Genomic DNA, 23,204 nt, shown 5'->3' with positions numbered 1-23,204 from the left:
GTATTAGGTCACGCAGAGAGCATCCCATTCTGTCCTTCGCACATATACTGTAGCTACGCAAGCCTAGCGGCAGAAGTCCTAATTGCACAGAAATAAGCATAGGCTATCTAAACCGAAACATTTCTTTACATCACTATTTTTTGGGAAAATCGTGTATTTCCTCGCAACATATATATCTGCAGTATATGGAATTGAAAATGAGGGTATCAATAAAAATGCAAGACGATGCGAACAAAATTATATGGTTATGTCACGGTTACCGGGCGCGCAAACATCCGTCAAACGAATGAGGAGGGGCAACAGTTAATTCGTGAGCGCGCACGCAGCAGAGTGGGCGGGGCGTTGTTGACGTCCACAAGTGTTCCTCCGCGGTGACGTCTTCCATTACTGACGCCAGACGCTTGTTTTGGAGGAAGTGAGAACGAGAGAAAGAGAAGCGAGCCGAGTGAGCAAACCGTTGGAACTCGCTGTCACTCAGCGGGAAAGGCGTGCAGCACCCACTCAGCCGGGCATCGGCGAAGGATTCCTTCTCTGCCGAGCTAGGAGACACCAGGGAAGGTGAGGTCAAGACCGAGCAGGGAGAAAGGTACTCTGGGGAGGTAGGGTAGGGGGAGCCTTGGCGCGGCCCGAAACGCCAGGCCGGCGTCGTGATTCTGGTTCTTCTTGGGCGCAAGGTCGGCGGTTGGCCGAAAATATGCCAGGGCTTCCGAAAAAATGTGACATTCAGAGTAGTCATTTTTGTGTGTTATTCACAGTGGTTTTAGGTGTCCATGGCGCTCGTGGTGACACGACGTGGGCCGTGTTACTTGTACTTTGGGTCTTCCAGTGCCGCCTGTGCCAGACTGCGGCTGCTTTATGATTCATGATATTGTAGTTTTTAGCGATGTCTTTGCCACAAGTGTAGTTCACAGTGTGTATTTGCTTGCCTTGCCCTTGTTTTGCCTGACTAGTAGATTCTGTTACATGTCCCAAAAATAAAACAGTGGTATCAAATACTGTTACAGGCGTCAGGAGATAAAAACGAAAAACTTTAGATACCTAATTGAAACAACTCGAAAGCGTCTCCTCTCAGGACAAAACGATACTCCACTGCCAGATAATAACGTATTCTTTCCGGGCTTCATATCGTTAACTTTTTTTTGGTAGTACTGACTACTGCATGAGGTTCCGTCGTCTCACTTCAGGCTATTAGGTGTTTTTTTTTTTTGTTATACTTTCTCACTACCCACTCAAGCATTTAAGTAGATGGCATTGTTTGGTCCTTTCAGAAGCAGAATGAATCCTTTTCAAAGGCACCGTTTCGTCTTCTCACAAATGATCTCATTGTTGTTCGCTGTTATATTATCATAAACAAAAAACAAAGGAGCTATATGTATGCATCAAAATCTTGCAGAGATTTGTTTTGCTTGTGGACACTCAAAAAGTGATTATGAGATTATAATCTATTTATCAAAGTGAGCAAGGAACCCAACCATCCGTGGGAAGGTTAAATCACTTTTTTGCTATATTCTGAATGATGACTATTTGTAACTTAAGATAATGCCAAAAATGAATTTTATGTCTTGTTTTTGGTTTCCTAGTTCCATGCTAGTCGATTTAAACAAAAAAAAAAAAATCTTGCAAGCGTGTCCTATATCTGCACCAGGTTTTCTTCAAGGGTAATCACCAGGTTTTCTTCAAGGGTAATATGCCTGGTGTGCTGCCTTTGAATATACCGAAGTGTATATTTATTTCATGTGTGAACCATCCAACTGCTGTACATTTACATTAATTACTTGGCTTATGTCTTCATCCAAGGCAACTTATAACATTTAAAATACAATTGGTTACTTTTGGTTGTGCAGTTGGAGTACAGGCAGTTCAGTTGACATGCTTATGGTCACACAGTGTCAGTAGTAGGAATTTGAACCAACAACCTCAGGGTTTGCAGTCCAAAGTCTACTACTACACCACTCTGCCAGCAGTACCTTCCTTTGGTCCACAGAACAACATTTCTATCCTGAGAGAGTCCAGAGGCCTTGCATTGCAGTTTGATCACAATGTGTACTAGTGATCTCAGTCTTTCTACATTATCCAGACCTTGTGACCATAAATGAGGATGGGGGTGTAGAGTAATGGTTAAAAAGAAGACTCCATCTGAGGACTCTGCTTTACCATCATGCTCCAGCACAGTGTTTTCAACACTGCTGCAACTGCACTGGTTCTTTGCACAACTTTACAGTCACTTCTACTCTTGCTCATGAGATTATTCTCCACTCAAAGTGACCGGTCATCTGTTAGCTTTTCAGAACTAAGTGGAAAATAATGATGGCCTCAGATTTGGAGGTACTAATTCTTATTCAAACCATATCACACTTTACACATATCACAAACTTAATACTAAGCATGCAAACACAACAGTTACTCTGCACATAAAGCAACAACATAGCAGAAAGCTGCATCCCAACCCAGTACACTTACACCATTTTCCACATGATACTGTGAGGTGGTTTTGCCAAGTCCACACAATTATACAGAATCTAGACTGGATTGGCATAATGCCTCAGATACAGCATATGTGCAGTGACATCCCCCCGTAATATCTTAAGTCTTACAATATTTCTGCTTGAATCCCATCCATACTTCACAAAGCTTTTTAGTTGTTGCAGCAACTTCAGCTACAGAAGTGAAATCCGATCTTAACCAATGCACATAGCACTGCCTGCTTAGAAGAAGACTTATCCTTTGTTTTAGCTGTTTTCAGAGTATTCCTTCCAGTTTTATTTTAATATTTCTCCATCCTTGTTGTGAAAAGACAGGGTTTGTGCCTTTCCTTTCTTCCTTGAGTTTTTGACTTGTGAGTTGAAATCTATCTCTAGAATCACTGAAAGTCATTCTCTGCTGTCTCATTAAATTCACCAGAATTTCTGGGCCTTCTCTCCAGTCATTGCTACAGCTGACACCTTTATGATATTAGATTAGACATGTTGAATGTCTTGGTCAAATTTAGATTTGATCTTACAAATAAAGTATGCAAGGTCTCTTTCTTTAACTTGGCTGCTTTCTTTGCTTTTGGTGTCCAGTAGTGAATCCTAGGAATGAAGCCTTGAAAAGCGCCAACAACATGCTGATCATAGCTCCTTGTAGCAGCCTCAGCTACCAGGATCTTAAACAGTCTATCCAAACTGCATATGCACTCCTCTGTCAGGATGCTGGAGATTCTGTTCTGGAGGCGTGATTTGAACTAATCCCAAACTCTGGTATCTCTTATTCTTTTCTAGGCCCCTCTGGCACAGTGTTTCTCATGCAGCGGTTTGCCATTGTTGGGTGCGAGAGTGTGTTGCTTAAATGATCGGAAGCAAATTGTGATATTTATCCCCATTTTGTATCTTTGCTTGTTTCACTCAGGGAATTCCCCCAACAAACCCCTACTCCACCATCACCATAACTGCAAAGGTGATCATTGATCTTTCGCCCAGTGGACTCTGATACCAGCTATACTGATGGAGCAATCGCTTTTTCAAGCACAAAGTTGCCATCCATAAATGCAGTTATTAATAACAGTTTCTACCCTTATGTGATTGTTTATGTTGTAGGGATTGAACAGATTATGCCAGAATTGGAAAGTAATGAATACTGGTTCCCGTAAATGCATGCATAGTTTGTTTTTGAAGCCATAGACTGAAGTAGTAAAGGTGATGCAGAGCAACAAATGCATATATTTGTACAGAATACAGGGAAATTTTTACTTTCATGTGCTAATCAACATGCAATATGTTGCAGCTCCCTGGCATCATAATGGAGTATAACAAAATTAAATGTCACAAAATGTTTGTGTTCCTTGTGCCATGACATATTTGTTCTCTTTCTACAAATATTGTAGAGACTCCTATTTTTTCATATCGTAAGGAAAAATATTGTTTTCCCTTATTGACATTATTGTATGTTCATGCCTGGATGAGAATTGCTGTCTATGTTCTGTAGAAAATTAGACAATAATAACTGGATAGACAATAATAACTGGAAAGTCACATTATCACTTACATTCTGTCACTACATGGAAGCATATTTCATTATTTCACAAAGGTACTGCTTGCTGATTCCAGTATGATAATGTGCACATGTGCTTCAGTGGTGTAGCAGGAGGAATATTGAGCATGTCTGTAGCATTCAATCGAGTGACAATAACTGAACAGACATCATAGGCATACATTAGTTTTAATGTGTTTGAAGTTTAGTGCAGATTCTTTATTTAGTTTGGGCAGAGTTGTAGCACAGAGCTGTTATTGCTGCCTCACAAGACCAAGATCTGCATGTAGTTTGACTGATTGGTTTCCAAAGGAGGCTAGCAAAAATGTCCAACATTATGCATTAACTTGGTGAGTGACTGTGTCCTGTGTTAGAAGCTGCTCTCTATATGGCTATGCTCAGTTGAGATCCAACTTTCCATCTTGAAAGTCTCTGCTAAAACGTTTTAAATGTTAGCTGTTTCTAATGCTTTATACTTAGATTTTCCTCTGACTAAAAGTCCCAACTCACTAATCTAATGCTTGTCCATTTATTTTATACATTGTGTGCTCCTAACGTCCATTGATTAAAAAAAATAAATAATTTTTTTTTCTTTTTTAAAAGACGGTGTGAAAAAAATTTCATAAATGCTGTATATATTAAAACAACACCAAGCAATATACACAGTTTATTTATATGGCACCTTTCCCATGAATGGTGCGTGGTATGTTTTGGAACAATGTCAGCAAAATGACTGTTGTCTCTGAGCATGCAACCAATTTAGACTTTAGTTGAAAGGATGACACAAAAAGAGGTGTTTATTGACAGCAATATATATATATATATATATATATATATATATATATATATATATATATATATATAGATATATAGATATATAGATTATCATGGATATGAATATATCTAATATATATATCCACGGCATATATATACATCCGCCACGGTGCCCTCAGTTTGTGTCAAATAAATGCAAAGAGTACACGACATGTGTTTCGCCCTCATTCTGGGCTCATCAGGTGTACACACTCCACTGCACTCCCTGTCATTTATTTGACAGTAAACTATTTCAACCATTCTATGATCTGCTCCTCACAAACTGAGGGCACCGTGGCGGATGTTAGCAGATTGCTGGCCAACCACAAGCGTTACCTGGTAGGTAACCACCCATACAATCAGATTGTGACACAGACTACGAATGCCGTGAATGTAATTACCCCGATCTACATGCTGTCAAATAAACGAACCACACGCCGTGGCGCAACGTTAGGGGCATCGCCTCTGACGCTGACGTCCGAGGTTCGATTCCCGAGAGGGAGTGCAGTGGAGTGTGTACACCTGATGAGCCCAGAATGAGGGCGAAACACGTGTCGTGTACTCTTTGCATTTATTTGACAGTAAACTATTTCAACCATATATAATATATAAAGGTTGGCTTCTTCATCCTTTATCCCTCTAAGTTGAATTAAGCAGGTTGTATGATTGTACAATGTTAATTTATTATTATTGCACTTGTTTTAATATAGTGTGCAACATTGCACACTTTAATTAGGTGCTCTTTGCCACATTGACAGCTCAGATAATGTTGGCCTGCGTGTGTAGATAATGATGTTAAAAGTTTGTGTGTGCACAGTTCAGAGAGAGAGAACAAGACTAAAAATGTAAGTACCTTTTTATATTGCATAGTACAGGGTGTCAGGTATGAAGGCCATGGTACATGAAACGTTACAACTTTGCCTAGGATTTTACACTTGATTGTGCCAAGGATGGTTTGAAATTGTACTAAATTAAACATTCAAACATTGGTTCTGTGGTTGAACACCAGTGTTGATTTTAAAGGTATACAAAGGGCAAAAAGCACCTTGTAAATTGTCAGAAATGAAATATAGCAGCAGGTGACACAATCAAGTTCCACTCCTGTCCTTGAACATTGGAATTGGTATTTGTACTGGCTTAAAGAATAGCAATATTTAACACTGGAGAAATCCTAGTTCCTATTGTTTAAATCTGTGGAGAAGATCATGATATTGTAAAAAGCCATCACATTCATGCATTCATCTTAACATTGGTGGCAAGTTGGTGGTCTCATTATTGAGGAATTATGTACATTTTTGGATTAAGTATTGTTTTCCTTTATTTGAATGTCACAAAGTCTGAATACTGTTGTCAATCAGATAGCTTACATCATGATAGTAGTGTATATTACCCATTTTCAGTCTTTTTCATTAGGTTTATATTTAGTACAGGAAAATAATATATTGGATCCTTACTTAATGCAGTGACCTCCATAGTTAAACGTACCTCAGTCCTACAAAGCATAGTTTGTATGAGAAGCAAAAGGATTTTGAATGTAGATAAACTCTCCACTTATTTGCAAGAAATGTGAGTTTGACATGGGCCAGCCTTGGCCAGCATTCTGTACTTTGAGCCCCAAATGCTTATAATGAATCATGGAGATCCGTTGTTAAATTCTTTGAATTTAATGGCAAATACAATGTTGTCTTCCTTTTTAAAGCCAAGTCAGGAACTCATATGAAGTTATGCCTACCTAATATCTCAATGTAGGTGTTTTGTTTCTATTTGGTGCCATCTTGAACCTGGGGCCTCTTGAATAATACAGTTTCTATTTTCAGTAAACATCCTTTAAACCTTATGTGGCCTACTTATCAGTCATACATAACATTATCCGTAATCGTCTTTCTACTGGCACCTACCTGAAGACTGTGTTGAGTTTGTCTGGGTTATAAGCATTGGCTTTGACATTTTTAACATGCATGCACCCAGTCAGATTTGCTTTAATTTGCCTATAATTCCTCCACTTTCTGAATTTATATATCAAGTTATTGTGTTTCACTGGACAGAAAATGCATTTTGGCTGAAATATTCTTATTTTATAGTACTGTAAAACTTTACCAGATTCTTTGGCCCTATTGTACATTAATACCATGCATGCTGAAAATATGCAATAATATACTCAGTAAATATTGTTTGGTAAATCTGTAAGACAGCAGTATAAAAATGTTGCAGCGTAGTATATGTTCATTTATCCTTTTTATTTTTTTCCTTGTTCCTTTTGTCTATCATAAAAAGCTGAACTGGACCTCTTATAGCAGCTTTGGGTTAAGTTAGAAATCAATGCTGAGTAGAATAACTGTCTGTATACTGCACTCAAGCACAGTCTAGTCCAATATAGTCAACCTCTTTAGCTACATGTCATCACCTTGGAGTTGAGTCTTGGCCTGACCACTCATCAGTGCAATTAATCATTTCTTTTTGCTGTCAAGTTTTTGCTTCAGTACTGTCAGATGTTTTCTAAAACTACAGATGCAACATGCATCTTGTCTGGATGTCAGTCAGTCAGTCATTTTCCATCCCACTATATCCTAACACAGGGTCACGGGGGGGTCTGCTGGAGCCAATCCCAGCCAACACAGGGCGCAAGGCAGGAACAAACCCCGGGCAGGGGGCACACACACACACACACACACACACACAAACCAAGCACACACTAGGGACAATTTAGGATCTCCAATGCACCTAACCTGCATGTGTTTGGACTGTGGGAGGAAACCGAAGCACCCGGAGGAAACCCACGCAGACACTGGGAGAACATGCAAACTCCACGCAGGGTGGACCCGGAAATGCAATCATACAGTACATGTGTGAGTTAAAAGTTTGAAAATTGTTTGAAAATTTCTGTCTTCCTATAAGAATGGCTCCTAAAATGTAATCTAGCGTAATTAAACAAAATTGCCATATCTAACATTGAAATACACGACAGGTCTTTAATGCCTTTGTAGTTTTTTTTTTGGAACTGAATTTTATTAACATTTTTAATTGGTTGAGTTTATATTCTATGAGGAATTATTTTTAGTTTTTAGTTAACTAGGCTTATCTGGGGTCCCTAAAGATTTAGAAAATGTGAATTATTACCCCTGCAAATTAAGCAAGGTCTAAAAAAATAACTAATACCAATTAACTAAAGCTATAGATACTTAAAAGTAAAAGTTTTCATCGTATTTTCTAACTTTATGAAAGACTAAAAAAATCCCTGTCTTTCAAGAATGTTCACTATGTAAAAGACTTAAGAACAATGCAGTATCACAGCAATACAGCAGAATGCTTTTACCGTTATGAATTGCTGCAAAAAATATGGTAAATGTCAATAATCTGTAGTCATTTGCTGCTTTAAAATTATTTTTTTGTCCAAGCTCTACTGTTGGATTGCTAAATACAGTGGTTTCTCCTTCATCACTTTTTGAATGCTTGCCAATTTCACTAGACGATGCTGCTTTGAAGAATAATCTTTGTGGCATATACCAAATTTATTTAATTCAAGTAAATTATAGAAGAGCCTGTTTTCCATGAAGGTCTATTAATGTTATGTATAACACACATGCAAACTGTGTAGATTTGCTGAAGGAGATCCACAAGTAACTTCATTTGTGATTGATCAGAAATTTGTAGAGAACCACAATAGTTGTGTCAATTATTATTCCACGCAGTCATTAATTCCTTAATACAGCTTCTACTTGTGTTTCTGTTTGCTGGCAGAGGCTAAAATGTGTGCTTTTATTTATTTATTTATTTTTTTATACCTACGCACTATGGGTCACTACATGATTCAGTGCAATAAAGCAATATTGTTTGAGGTTTTGTTTCTGAATATGTTAGATTTCGCTTGCTACTTTATAAACACAGATATTTGGGTTTGTGAGTGAAGTTTTTTTTTTTTTTAATTGATTAATTTTTATTTTTCTCAAAGAACAAAAGGAAGGAAGACTGCTCCTTAGGGGTTTGGCAACACTGCATGCACTGATTTTTGGCATCACTACCAAAAAAAAGTAGTGAAGTTTGCATATTTCTTCTCTTCTGCAGCAGCACAGGGTGTAAATATTTTTCGTGTGGTTTGTAGTGCATTCTGAATGGGAAATGCAGGTGATTTACTGGAAATTCAAATGACATGCTCCTGCTTGTTGTAAAATATCTTTAATTCTGCAAAATGCTAGTTAAGTGCTTGGTTAAACTTATTGGAAATTTTAATTTCTAGTTCAATCTTGTCATTTTGCTTGTATATACATTATTGTAAGTTCTCTTGTGGTAATTTCAAAATGTGTAGCTTTTCATGCACTATTTGTGTTCATTTAATTGGATCTTTAGTTATTACTGTCATTGTTTTGTAGTGTTTATATTGTGTGATGTTGCTTAGAAAACTTAGAATTTTGTTTTTTTTAAACAGCTGGCATATTTCAAGTTTTTATGTTTCTCTTTCTCCTAAACTCTTGAAAAATACAACACTAATAATACTATTTTGAGTTCAGTGTGAATGGTCCAAAATGTCTAGAGCAGGGGTAGGCAACGTCGGTCCTGGGGTGCCACAGTATGTGCAGGTTTTTGTTCCAACCCAGTTCCTTAACGAGAACTCAATTATTGCTGATGAAGCACATATTGCTTAAGTGACATTTTAATGCTTCATTTTAGTGGTCTCGCTTGTTAAGGTTCTCCAACCTTAATTGCTTATTTCAATCTTAAACTGCTGCATTCAGTGTTTTAATTGCTCCTTATTAGCAATAAGATGTAAAACAGGGGTAGGCAATGTCGGTCCTGGTGAGCCGCAGTGGCTACAGGTTTTCATTCAACCCAATTGCTTAATTAGAAAACAATCATTGCCAATCTCAGACCTTATTTAATTTTATGGCTTGTTAGTCTGTCCAATGTAAGGCTTTTATATCGTAGATTTTTTTCCTTTCCAAGGATATCATCCAAATGATTTGAAGCCTAAAACAGATCATTTTCAGTCTGTCACATTTTTCTATTGTGTTGTATTAAATCAAACAGTTCATGATGAACACACACAGATGTAATTGGAAAAAAGCTAGCTGGAGAACTGCTGGCTGCTTTGTCTTTTACATCTTATTGCTAATAACGAGCAATTAAAACACTGAATGCAGCAGTTTAAGATTGAAATAAGCAATTAAGGTTGGAGAACCTTAACAAGCGAGACCACTAAAATGAAGCATTAAAATGTCACTTAAGCAATATGTGCTTCATCAGCAATAATTGAGTTCTCGTTAAGGAACTGGGTTGGAACAAAAACCTGCACATACTGTGGCACTCCAGGACCGACGTTGCCTACCCCTGGTCTAGAGCATACATGCTTAAACTATGGTTGCTTGTTGTCTACTATTGGGTTGCGGAGATTTGTGCTTCACAGTAATCCGTGCATGCTCCCAGTAATTCACAAAGGGAAAGGGTCGAACTTGGGTTGTGGAAAGTGTTTTGTGAAGGGTCACCACGTTAAAGCAAATGCCTTTGAGTAATAATCGAAGAGGGAAGTATTACGATTGGCAGCAATACTCCAAAGAGGACCTCCCTCCCAGGAATAACAGTTGTTGACAATTCTCCAAGGGGGAAACGGATGACAGTCTGAGGCAAATCTGGGTCTCCAAGATACAGAAACGGCAAAATTGAGATGTGAGAGAAAAGAAGTTTAAGAACCACTGGTTTTCTGAATTTCTGCAATTCTTGTGGAAATCGGCCTGTAGATTTTTCACTTAAGCTATGTATTTGCCTGCTGCTTTTTGCTTTACTGATTTATTAAATGCACGTAGAGCTGCTTGCATCTCTGTTCACCAGTGCTTGCTTGTAGATTTAGACTCAAAAATGTAGAGATCTGAAGCTTGTGTGTAAGTGGCTGCACAATAAAGGCTGAATAAAACCTGAGGAGACAGCTGTTCGTTTGTGCCTGGTAGGGGAAGCGTCTTAAATGAAAGGAAAAGGTAAAGCTTTCTGTGTGGATGAAAGCTATTTGTGAATTATTCATAAATTAACAGGAGCATGAACTATAGGAAGCAGATTAATAAATAAGTAAAATGGTTAATGTGAGTGCATGCTACTGATAATCAAACATTTTAGAAATGAGTGCAAAAAGGGTGCCCAAAACAATTTATTCTAGGATAAACATAAGGGCTTGGGGGGGAGTATTGTGTGAATTGAACATGCTGCTGTGATATGGTGAATATTCATGTTTGGTTTGGCCAAAGGAGAAAAGTAATTGTGTAGGTGTTTTTTTTCCCCTACATATAGGGATGTCCATACTGAGAAAAGATTGTGATGGTATCAGATTTACATGTTTTAAGTATCCGTAAGCAATATCTGACCACTTTTTGATTGATTCTCTTTCTTTCTCTCTCTCTCTCTGCGTGACAGGTTACGAGTCTGTGTATATATAACTCAGACAAGTCACTTAGTCTGTTGAATGGTACATTTGTTAGCATTGCATATGCATTACCGATATTAATTAGTTTATTGTCCCTGAACACCAAAACAGTTGGGGAAAGACCATATACATCTATTTTGAAATGTATAATTCTTTTATTTCATATAAATGAATATTGGTCTTCAGTGGTTTGTTGCTAAAATCAGTGGTACATCACTTTTTTTAATTCTGAAAGAAGTTTTCTGTAATGTACCATGAATGAGAAGAAACAAAACTCAGTCTGCATTTCCAAAGAAATTTTTAAAATAATCGATTTTAACATATACAAATATATAAGGTAATAAATAGTACCGTAACATAGTATATTGCAGGTAAAATTTTATCGCCCAATGTCTAATCTTCCATTTATGGCTAAGATCTTAGAAAAGTTGTTGCTGCTCAACTCATTGCATAGACCTGCTTGAGCCTTTTCAGTCTGGATTCAGAGCCCTATATATCACTGAAACTGCTTTACTTAAGGTAACCAATGACTTTCTTGAAACCACAGATTTGGGATGGCCGCTGTTTTAGTTCTCCTTGACTTAAGCACAGCATTTAATACAGTTAACCAGTTAGCCACTTGACTAAGTACAGTAATCTCTCGCTATATCGCGCTTCGGCTTTCGTGGCTTCACTCTATTGCGGATTTTATATGTAAGCATATTTAAATATATATCGTGGATTTTCCGCTGGTTTGTGGGTTTCAGTGGACAATGGGTCTTTTAATTTCTGGTACATGCTTCCTCAGTTGGTTTGCCCAGTTGATTTCATACAAGAGATGCTATTGGCAGATGGCTGAGAAGCTAACCAATCAGAGCATGTATTACGTATTAAATAAAACTCAAATATATTGTGAGCAGGGGGGCTGTTCGCACCCCTAGAGGATATGGACGCTCCTCAAAAAACACTGAAAGACTGCCTTCATATTGCTGCCTTCCTTGCAGGGCTTACTTGTGGCTGCTTTGTTGCGCGATATGCTTCTTGCATGGTGCTTCGCATACTTAAAAGCCCAAACAGCACCTATTGATTTTTTTATTGTTTGTTTTTCTCTCTCTCTCTTTTGCTGTGACATTCTCTGCTCCTGATGGAGGGGGTGTGAGCAGGGGGGCTGTTCGCACCCACAGAGGATACGGACGCTCGTCTTAAAAAATGCTGAAAGACTACCTTCACATTGCTCCCTTCCTTGCTGGTCTTACTTTTGGCTGCTTTGTCAAGCAATATGCTTCCCGCACGGTGCTTTGCATACTTAAAAGCTTGAGCAGCACATATCAGTGTTTGATTGTTTGCTTCTCTCTCTCTCTCTCTCTCTCTCTCTCTGACATTCTGTGCTCCTGACACGCACTCCTTTGAAGAGGAAGATATGGTTGCATTCTTTTAATTGTGAGACAGAACTGTCAACCTTCGTCTTGTCATGGAGCACGTTTAAACTTTTGAAAAAGAGACAAATGTTTGTTTGCAGTGTTTGAATAAAGTTCCTTTCTCTCTACAACCTCCTGTGTTTCTGTGCAAATCTGCGACCCAAGCGTGACAATATAAAAATAACCATATAAACATGGTTTTTACTTTGTGGATTTTCACCTATCGCGATGGGCTCTGGAACATAACCCCCGCGATAGGTGAGGGATGACTGTATATCAATAGATTACAGTATGCTCAGAATTCAGCTGCTTGTTTACTTATACACACTAAAAAAAATCTGCTCACATAACTCCTGTCCTCTATGATTTGCATTTTTTACCAGTTTCTTCAAGAATCAAATATAAAATTATTCTCATCACCTTTAAAGCTCTTCTGGTTTAGCCCCTCATCTGTCCTAGCTACTGCTTCCTTACACTCCTGCCCGTGCATTAAGATCACTGGATGCTAACTTACTCACTGTACCTAAATACAAATTAGTAATTATGGGTGGCAGAGGTTTCAGTGTGATGGCCCCTAAAATTTGAAATGCTGTTCCTCTGTCTTTGCGAGGAAAAATCTATTATTCATTTCAAACTCCTGTTAAAAACTTTTCAATGAGTACTATTCATTTTCTTGTATGTAACTTCTACTATCTTGTTAATGTGTTTTTGTTGACTTATAATGTGTCCTTGAGTGTATGAACAGTGCTACATAAATTAAACTTATTATTACTGCTTTTGCTGACTATTTCAGTAATTTGAGGTTCTAAGTTCAGTCATTCATTCTTTTGCTCATCTTAGCTTTTCTTTCACTTCAAAAGATAAGTTTGGTATTTTTCAAGTCTGTTTTATTTTTTCACAAACATCATATATGCATTTGCTACCCAAAATTCTCTTCTAATGTTAAATGCTTTCTATACATTTAAAAAGAAAAAAAAGGATAACTAATTATATATAATATAATATAATATATATATATAATATATATAATATATATATAAAACATAAAAATCTATATAGTGTGTATATAATATATATATAATATCTGTTACCCTTTGTGCTGCTTTACGATAGATGGTATGGAGCACAGATAAAAAGCTTAAAGTCTTACCAGATACATCCATTTTCCTAGCCAAGACAGCTGTCGAGTATTGATTTCCACATTCCATATTTCTGGTGCACGTTTGTGATGAAAGGGAAAGATGAATGCGGCCAAGTACAGGGATATCCTGGACAAAAACTTCTCCAGAGTGCCAAGGACCTCCGACTGGGCCGAAGGTTTACCTTCCAACAAGACAATGACCCTAAGCACACAGCTAAAATAACGAAGGAGTGGCTTCACAACAACTCTGTGACTGTTATTGAATGGCCCAGCCAGAGCCCTGACTTAAACCCAATTGAGCATCTCTGGAGAGACCTAAAAATGGCTGTCCACCAATGTTTACAATCCAACCTGACAGAACTGGAGAGGATCTGCAAGGAGGAATGGCAGAGGATCCCCAAATCCAGGTGTGAAAAACTTGTTGCATCTTTCCCAAGAAGACTCATGGCTGTATTAGCTCAAAAGGGTGCTTCTACTAAATACTGAGCAAAGGGTCTGAATACTTAGGACCATGTGATATTTCAGTTTTTCTTTTTTAATAAATCTGCAACAATTTCAAAACTTCTTTTTTTTGTCTGTCAATATGGGGTGCTGTGTGTACATTAATGAGGAAAAAAATTAATTTAAATGATTTTAGCAAATGGCTGCAATATAACAGAGTGAAAAATTGAAGGGGGTCTGAATACTTTCTGTACCCACTGTGTGTGTGTGTGTGTGTGTGTGTGTGTGTGTGTGTATATAATATAAATTTTTTTTTTTCTTTCATCATTTCATTCATAGTCTGAGTCCCTACCTGAATTGTGAGGGTGGTTACCTGGTAACGCTTGTGGTTGGTCTGCCATTCGGCAAGGATTTTTTTTTTTTTTCTTTAAATTTATAGAAAACCATTAACCTAAGAACACTTTTTTTGCATGGCACATGCATGTATAGCATGTTTTTTGAAGAAAGAACTTCGACTATACAACCAATATCTATACCAATCTTATCCTTTAAGGTGTTTGGACCCCTCAGAACATATTGTGGTCTTGCATTACTGCAATGCATATTCTACTGTGGAAATATTTTAAAAGGGTACAGCATGCCTCAGCTTATAGTGTGAAGTTGTTTTCAATCGTTAAACACCTCTGAATCTGTTAAAATGTCTTTGTGGATTTAAAAAAAAAAAAAAAAAGTAATGTTGAGCTACTGTAGGTTAAATACCTACTTCCTGCCTTAGAGAACAAATCCCTGTATCTCAAGCCTATGAGCTTCCAAGCTGCCTCTTCTAATATTTATTTAAGAACCAAGATTATACTCCAACCAACATTGTGCTCAGGTTCACATTATTCAACACAGTTTCTCAGACATATAAAGCAGGGAACAGAATGTTGTCTGTATTGTTTGTTTGTTATAGTTCTGAATAAACATAAATATTTTGCCTGTATTTGTTTTGTGTTCACATAATTAAATAGCTGTTAATATATACACCACTGCTGTATATTCATATTGAATTTGGACCTTTGACCTTTAGTCTGTGTTCAATTTGCCATTGTGTTAGAAGTAAAAGACTCTGCCAGAACTTTTGATTATTTGAGCTTTGCCTTTAGCTTGAAAGTGCATGCAAATGAGTATTACATACCCATCAGAGAACAAGTAAACACTTACTCACTTTTGTACCTAGCAGTGAGCCACTTGTCTGCTAACAAATCTCCTGACTTGTTTTAGCAGCTGATCAGACATATGACTCTTTAGTAGCGGTTGGTTGGACTTAAAGAACAGTGTGCTTCTCTGAAAATCGGATGACTGCTTTTCCTTTTACTGTTTCCAGCAATACCTTGCTAAATATGAAAGTGTTTTTTAATCTGTCTATGGAATGTTCTAATTATATGCTAAAAGGAGAGATTGGGGATTAATTTATTACAATCATCTAGCGTTTCTGAGAGAACAAAAATGGTGCATTCATATGTGTGCGTTTTGAGTGTGTGGACTTGTGTGTATATATATGTGTATGAATTTGTGCATGTGTGTATATTTGTACCTAGCAGTGAGCCACTTGTCTGCTTACAAATCTCCTGACTAGTTTTAGCAGCTGATCAGACACATGACTCTTTAGTAGCAGTTGGTTGGACTTAAAGAACGGTGTGCTTCTTTGAAAAACAGATGACTGCTTTTCCTTTTACTGTTTCCAGCAATACCTTGCTAAATATTAAAGTGTTTTTTAATCTGTCTATGGAGTGTTCTAATTATATGCTAAAAGGAAAGATTGGAGATTCATTTATTACAATCATTTAGCGTTTCTGAGAGAACAAAAATGGTGCATTCATATATGTGTGTGTGTGTGTGTGTGTGTGTGTGTGTGTGTGTGTGTGTGTGTGTGTGTATATATATATATATATATATATATATATATTATATTATATATAAAGTGTGCATGTATGTGTAATATAAAAATATATGTGCACTCGCACACTCTTGTGTATCTCTCACTCTTTCTCTCTGGCTATGTACTGTACACTTAGCAAGTAGCCTATGCAGGTGCATGGCTGCAACTAATATCTACTGTATATAGTATACCGGCGTAGACCAGAGGTTTTTGTTGCTGTTCAACCAAACACTAGAACATGTTATCTGAGTAAATGGTTCTTAAAGGTTTGGTCTGCAGACCCTCTCAAATTTGTTAGCCACCAAGCTGCTGGTGCGTGGTGAGTTGCCAGAAGTTTAAAAAAAAAAAAAAAAAAAAATCTGCAGTTTCGAAAATTGCAACTATATAATAATTCTTGTTATTCATTATACAAGTACTTCTCATATACAGTAGCATGTTTACATGTGTTTCAGTAATTCACAAAAACATGATTTCTAAAGTGCTATGTAAACCCTTATTTTGTTTAGAGAAAAATGATAATTGCCCTTTTGAGAATATAATTAACAGAGGTAGATTTCTCCATGAACAAACTGCTAATGCGGCTGTGTAAACCCCTAGTCTGGCTACTGTTAAGGATTTTGTAGACTGCGCCTGTCTACTACACTCTGTCAGCTTGCTCATGTATTTGCTTTGCATATGCTTTCAGCAGTCTTGGATAGAAACATCCACCAAATATATTTTCAGTTGCAAATGGTCACATAATCACATTATTCCTTCTCCTGGCTGAAATAATTTAGTCTCAAAATTTCATACTTGTAAGGCAAGAAGCACACATAATGGGTCCTTTGCAGGGTTCAATCACACAGCCAAGCAGAAACAAGTGTGCTGAATGCAGTCTAGTAACAGAACGTATAAATAAAGCATCAGTTTGACCAAACATATTTATAAAATATAAAAGTTATCACTGGTGTCATCCCTACTTCTGAGTTCATGGTAGCCAATAATGATGTTTAACCTTTTTTTATTTATTTATTTTTTTTCTTTGTGCAGTTTAATAATGATAGCATTTTGCCAAAGAAGAACTCCAAAAGATTATTTTTATCAGGTTGTTCAACTTAACCCGATTTATGTGTATGCATGTAAAGACACTGATATGGTACCTTTCATGCTTTGTAAAGGAGACTAATCAGTAATTTTGGCTACAAGAAATAGATTTAATTCTGACACATTTTCATTACACATCTGTAAATAATGCATGAGCTATTGTTATTTCATTTTTATTGATTTTAAAACGGTCCATTCTTAATTAAAATTAGTGACATAATTATCATTGAAAGATACTGTAAAAGTTAGTAATGTTCTTAATTAAGCCTTTAATATAAAATGTATTTATCTGTTATAAACCTATAGCATTGGCTAACTTCAGCCTGTTTAATTGTTTTATTTTATTCAGCAATTGTTCTGAAAGCTGTCATTTGAAGGCTCAGAGGTACTGGTGTTGCAGTGATTAGTCATTTTAATCTCTGCATTTATATTTTGGACCTGGTGGAGATTTCTTCATTAACTTTTCTAAACTTTGAACGTAATTAATCAAAAAGAAAATGCAATAGATTGACTTTTTGCATTATCTGCTTTTGAAAGATTTTTATTTTTTTTGCTGTCTTTGCATGAACATCCAAGTCTTAATTCTTTCCAAGAAGGTTTTGTAGGAAATGCAACTAAATAAATGTTTTATCCTGAGGATTGCCGCTTGGTGTTTACTAGATTTGTTTTTTTGTTTTTTGATTGCTGTTTCTTCACACCCAAACATAAGTCATTTTGGGTTTATGTTTATCATTAATATGCAGATTACAAAGAGAGGTCCAATAGACACAAGTTTTGTGTTAGATCATGTCAAAGATTGAACAAAACCAGTAAAGAACTTGAACAACCTTTGTATGAAAATGCTCTTATATTCATTTTGGCTTGAAGCCAGAAACCGCAGAAGAGTGCAGAAAGCACAATGTTATTTGTGGAGATTTTTTACCTAATGATCCAATGAAGCTCTCAAAACTCAAGGGCCCATTTCTGTACATACAAAACCTAAATAAATGTTATTGAACCCTAAAAAATGCAAATTGATTTAAAAGGCCATCAGAAACTGACCTTTCGAAATGTCACGGATATTTGCTTTGAAGTAGCACCACAGATTGTTATACCTAAAATACCCAAATCAACTGGTTAAAGGCTGCATTAAAAATGTCCGCATAGAAGTGTTAAGTGAGCTACTAAGCAAGAAAATGGTTCATATAGTTGGACAAGTTCCAAATCTGGCTCACAATATGGAAGATCGCCTCAAGAAAGAATTAAATTAGCAAAGTCCTTTTCTTTGGAACTAGATAAATATACAGATGTTGTAAATATACCAGTTCTAATGGTGTGTGGTTGCTTGGTATGAACATGAAGGTGATTTAAGGTAAGAGTGTTTTTTTGGCTGATGTAACAGGGATGTGGAAGTCCAACTGCAATCTTGCACCCCCACTACATTTCTGAGTGAACATTAAACTGGATCTCTGAATCGCGGCGCTTTCAACAAGGTGTAAATCAGGGTTGAGCTTGACCTGACTACTCTGTGGAGACTCCTTCAGACAAAGAAATGCTCAAATGGACATTTAATTTTCGGCTTGTAACTGCAAACTGACTCTGGCTGGTTGCTTAGACTTGGTAAATGTTGTAGTGTTTCCAGCACCACTGTTAGGTGGAGCCTTTATGCAGGGCTGACTTTTACCTTTATTTGCTTATCAGATGCTTTTATACAAGGTGACTTACAAAGGAGGTCAACGTAATCAATGAGACATTAGTAAAATCTTTAAACAAGTTAGGTCCCACAAAGCCACCGTCCAAGTTTCTGATGTCCTACACTACCCAGCTGTCGTGTGTACACTGACATCTTCAATTTGTGCCTATCTTTATGTATGGTGCCTCAGTGTTGTAATAAAATGGTGGCTCCTGTGGAAAAGAAATCTGCTGTTATCTGCCTGAGTGACTTGCTTAATTCACTGCTGTACCATCTATTCACCTATGATTTTGTAGCAACCGCACCTGCATCCTCAAAGTTGCAGCAAAGGTTCTTTTACCTGAGGTGGCTAAAGATGTTTGAGGTGGGAACCAAAACACAAGTGAACTTCTATCACTGCACTACTGAAAGCATCTTGACCAGGTGTATCATGATGTGGTTTGGTAACCTGACTTGCCAGGATCGTAAACTTTCAAAGGACTGTTCATAGAGCTTCTAAAATCACTGAGACTAACCTTCCACAGCTTCAAGCTATCCGCTGCACAAGACGGCTAAGGAGAGCTGAATCAATCACCTCGGATGACAGCCACAAGTTCATCTCCAGAAATTTTTTTTTTTTTAAAACAATTTATTGAATTTATTAAAAGCAAGTAACATTCCATATAAGCAAGTCATAAGTTCATATCACCCCCCCACCCATGAGAAAGAGTGCTAGGCCGACAGACAGACTAGTAGACAAGGTGAGAATTAAATTTTTTCCAGTTTCAAATAGTATATAACATCAGTTGGCCGCTGACTTAAAAGAGGTGGGTTAGAATTCCTCCAGTTTGAGCTAAATAAGTCTATGTGCTAATAGTCAAGTAAAGGCAATTACAGTTTGTTTGTCCATCACCACTTTAAGCCCATCTGGGAGTCCAGCAGACACAGCTGTTAATGGATTAGGAGGGATTGTGACACCAAGGCTGTCTGAAAGGCATTTAAAAAGTTTGGTCCAGAATGATGTTAGTTTTGTGCCCAAAACTTATGGTCCAGTGAGGCTGGAGTCGATTTCAACGTTGGCAGGTTGGATCTTGCCCCGGAAATATTTTGGATAATTTTAAATGAGACAGATGTTCTCGATAAAAGATTTTTAGTGCGCATTTATGGAGCTTGACCGAATTCTGTGCATGGCTGCCTTCCACTGCTTTTCTGAAATGTTGAGTGAGAGGTCATTTTCCCTCTGTATTCTGGGATTTTTGAAAGGGAGGGACTTTAAAATGGCTTAATATATTACAAAAATGCTGTCAGTCCTTAAGACTGATAATATTTTTTCCGGAATAGAAGTAGGTAGGAGGTGAGGAAAATTGGGCAGATTTTGTTTAGCAGTGTAATTGTTCATAGGATACAAATATGCTTTTCTATGTACAAATCTCTTAAGTGATTTAATCCTGTATGCTTTCCAAATATTAAAAACTGTGTGTTTGAGAGGGTGGGAAAAGGTGGTTATCGTGCAGAGGCGCCACATATAAAAAAAAAATTTCTATCTTGAAGTACTTCCTACATTGGTTCCATATTCTGAGTGAATGAAGCACAATTGGGTTGTTAGTATATTGGCAATAACACGCATTTATTGGGGTACAAAGCAAGGATTATAAAGAATAGATTTTAATTCTATTGCGGACCAAGCCTGTGTGTGTATACTTCTATTTGTGTCAATGACCAGGTTTTTATAGCTTGTATATTTGACTCCCATTAATAAAATTGAAAGTTAGGTAGAGCAATGCCACCTTCTGCCTTAGGTCTTTGTAGGGTCACTTATGCCTTTTAAAAGTTGTATCAGTGCCCATTCATTCAGTCCACCTGCTGCAGTTGCTTTTCTTCTCCAGACCATAATGGCACTGAACTATTGGTAACCTAATCTTGCATGCCCTGTACAGAACCTACCTGCTGGCTTATGTATAATGGTACTTTGTTACATGTGTACAGGCATCTACTCCCCCCACTGTTTTAACACAACCTGTTTTTTTAAGCTCTATTTTGCACTTTCTACTCAAAGACTGTATTAGTTTTCTTCTGCTTCTCATATTTACTGTATTTATTTATTTTATTGGCTTATTACCTGTACATGCTTCCCTTCCTCCAATCCCCAGCAACTATGGCACAAGAATTTCACTATGCTCTTGCATTGTATGTGACAATATACTCTTTTAAAAATATCCCAACTTTACAGTAAGTTGGAAAATTGCATCTAATTTGTGTACTTGGTATAGGTCTGGCCAGTAAGCTTCAAAACAAAGATTTCCCTGATCAAAACAGTTTTCAAAATTGTATATCTTTAAATACTTGTTACAACTGTGTCCTTGGTGAAAAGCTGCTACCTTGTTAGTATACTGTAGTCAAGTGAAGTTGGTAAGTCACGTCCATAATCACAGGGGAGAGATTTTTTGCTTCTACAGCTTGTTCCATTAAGCTGAGGAGTAATAGGGGCCTGGGCACGACCAATGGGTTCTCTACATGCGAATACTACGCTTTCGGATCTACAGACTTACTGAAGTATTTAGTATGAATTATGTGGCATTGTAGTCAGTAAATGTTGATATGAATTCCAAGGTTTACCACAACTGATTACCTAAATTAAATTACCACTTTCTAGGTAATTTTAGGCCCCAGACCTCCATTTATTAATGGGCTTCCTCAGCTTTGCAAGAACTTATGTTTGATAGACAGTATTTTTTTAATTAGCATAAATCAAATTGTTTTCCTGTTTAAAAATCTTGAATTTTGCTGCCCCAAAATATTTTTTCAAGAATTAAAAGCTTGCATTAAATTATCTGCTTGACATTTGTATTAGGAATGGGTAAAGGGGGAAGGAGAATTCAGGTTGCCAATCAAGCTTTACCTGTCACAAAGTACATAAAATCGAAAGATGTGCATATTCATAGTTCATATTTATTGTAAAGTTTTGTTTTCTTAGCAGTGATCCCATCATGATTGTGTAGCTGTCACTGATCTCCATGCTAACTTTTGGAAAGTGGAAATAAGGGCAAACATTGTCACTGGGCTGTTTTTTAAATTTGAAATATTAGCCCTTATTTGCTACATTATATAAATGATGTGGAAATACTAGAAGACAAGTCAAATTCAAAAATATACAGGGAAAGTTGTAGTTCAACAAAGAAATTGCACATCACTTTGTGAACAAGCTTTCCTGAGTTGGCTTGGTGATGATCATCATGTCTTTGTTGAGTATAGTGTATCTCTTACATTGCAGAGGTACTTTAGCATCTCTTTCACTAATGTGTCTCTTAGTATGATTCATTTTGTGGCCCATGCTCATGGGACCTTGTGTTTGGTTATTGAACTTATGATCTTAGTGTTGCACCAGGTCTTTATGTATTTTCTACATCCTCCCATGATGCCGTGCTCTTTGGTTGCTCTTTTCAAAAAGATGCAATGTGTGCAGTTTCAAATTAGTCAAGTGTGAAGCAACACTAGAGGGGGACAGGGGGATGGTGGAATTTTTTTATGTGGTAAAGAACTTTTCAGTTAATAAGTTTTCCAGACTTTGGCTTGCCTGTTAAATATAAATTGACAAAAAGGCAAATACATATATGATAAATTGCCATGTAACACTTAGTGACTGTTTAAAAAGGCCTGAAAATGTGCATCCTGCTCTTGCAGGTATGAATGCTCAGCGTGGATTTCCCTCCTTTAGCACATGTCCTGATAATGACACAATCTCACTGTCTATGATGGACAGTAATTTCTGGGAAACTACTTTCTATAATGTTTTTTTTTCTTGTACTATATTCTTTGTTGGTTACTTCCTCAATTAATTTTGCTGCTGCTTATCTTTAAACAGTAAAAATAGGGAGGGGCATGACGACAGACTTCCTTTTTTTTTTTATATATATATATATATTTGTCCCTGCCAACAAAGCTCTGTATGTCATTAAATGAGTTTTCTGTTCAGAAGGAATTTTAACAGTGTGCTTTAAAGGCTGTGCAGTGACCCTTCAAAGGTAAGGTAAAAGAGGCAGTAGTGTTTTGATGAAAAAAAAGAGAATGTAGAATAATAGCCTATGTATCTCTGATGTTTTTGTTTAATCTATTTGTGAGGTATTTTTGTTATCATGCCTGATTCCTTGTTAAATTAGTAGTTATTTTAAAATTCCATACATTTAGTTGTATGCCAACAATTAATTTTACTCCTCTGAAATTTCAAATGATATGCATAATTCTTATTCCTTCAAGTAACTCATTTAATTTAGTTTAGCCTGCTTCTTTATAAATATCTGTCTTATTCTATTAATTATTCTTTGAGGAAGTTTTGTGTAGAGTTGGCA

At 37.0% G+C, this 23,204-nt stretch overlaps 1 protein-coding gene across 1 annotated transcript in view; it reads left to right on the top strand.

Annotated features, from left to right (window-relative positions):
* The first annotated feature begins 372 nt into the window (after positions 1–372).
* The window catches only part of rab7a (RAB7a, member RAS oncogene family), a 46,681-nt gene continuing 23,849 nt past the window's right edge, over positions 373–23,204 (top strand). The window contains exon 1 of the mRNA XM_028824131.2: positions 373–558. The gene's annotated coding sequence lies outside the window, so the exon portion shown is untranslated. The remainder of the gene's footprint in view (positions 559–23,204) is intronic.

This window comes from Erpetoichthys calabaricus, chromosome 18 (assembly GCF_900747795.2).
Source record: "Erpetoichthys calabaricus chromosome 18, fErpCal1.3, whole genome shotgun sequence".
Classification (NCBI taxonomy): domain Eukaryota; kingdom Metazoa; phylum Chordata; class Cladistia; order Polypteriformes; family Polypteridae; genus Erpetoichthys; species Erpetoichthys calabaricus.
This window is presented reverse-complemented; position numbering and strand designations above follow the sequence as displayed.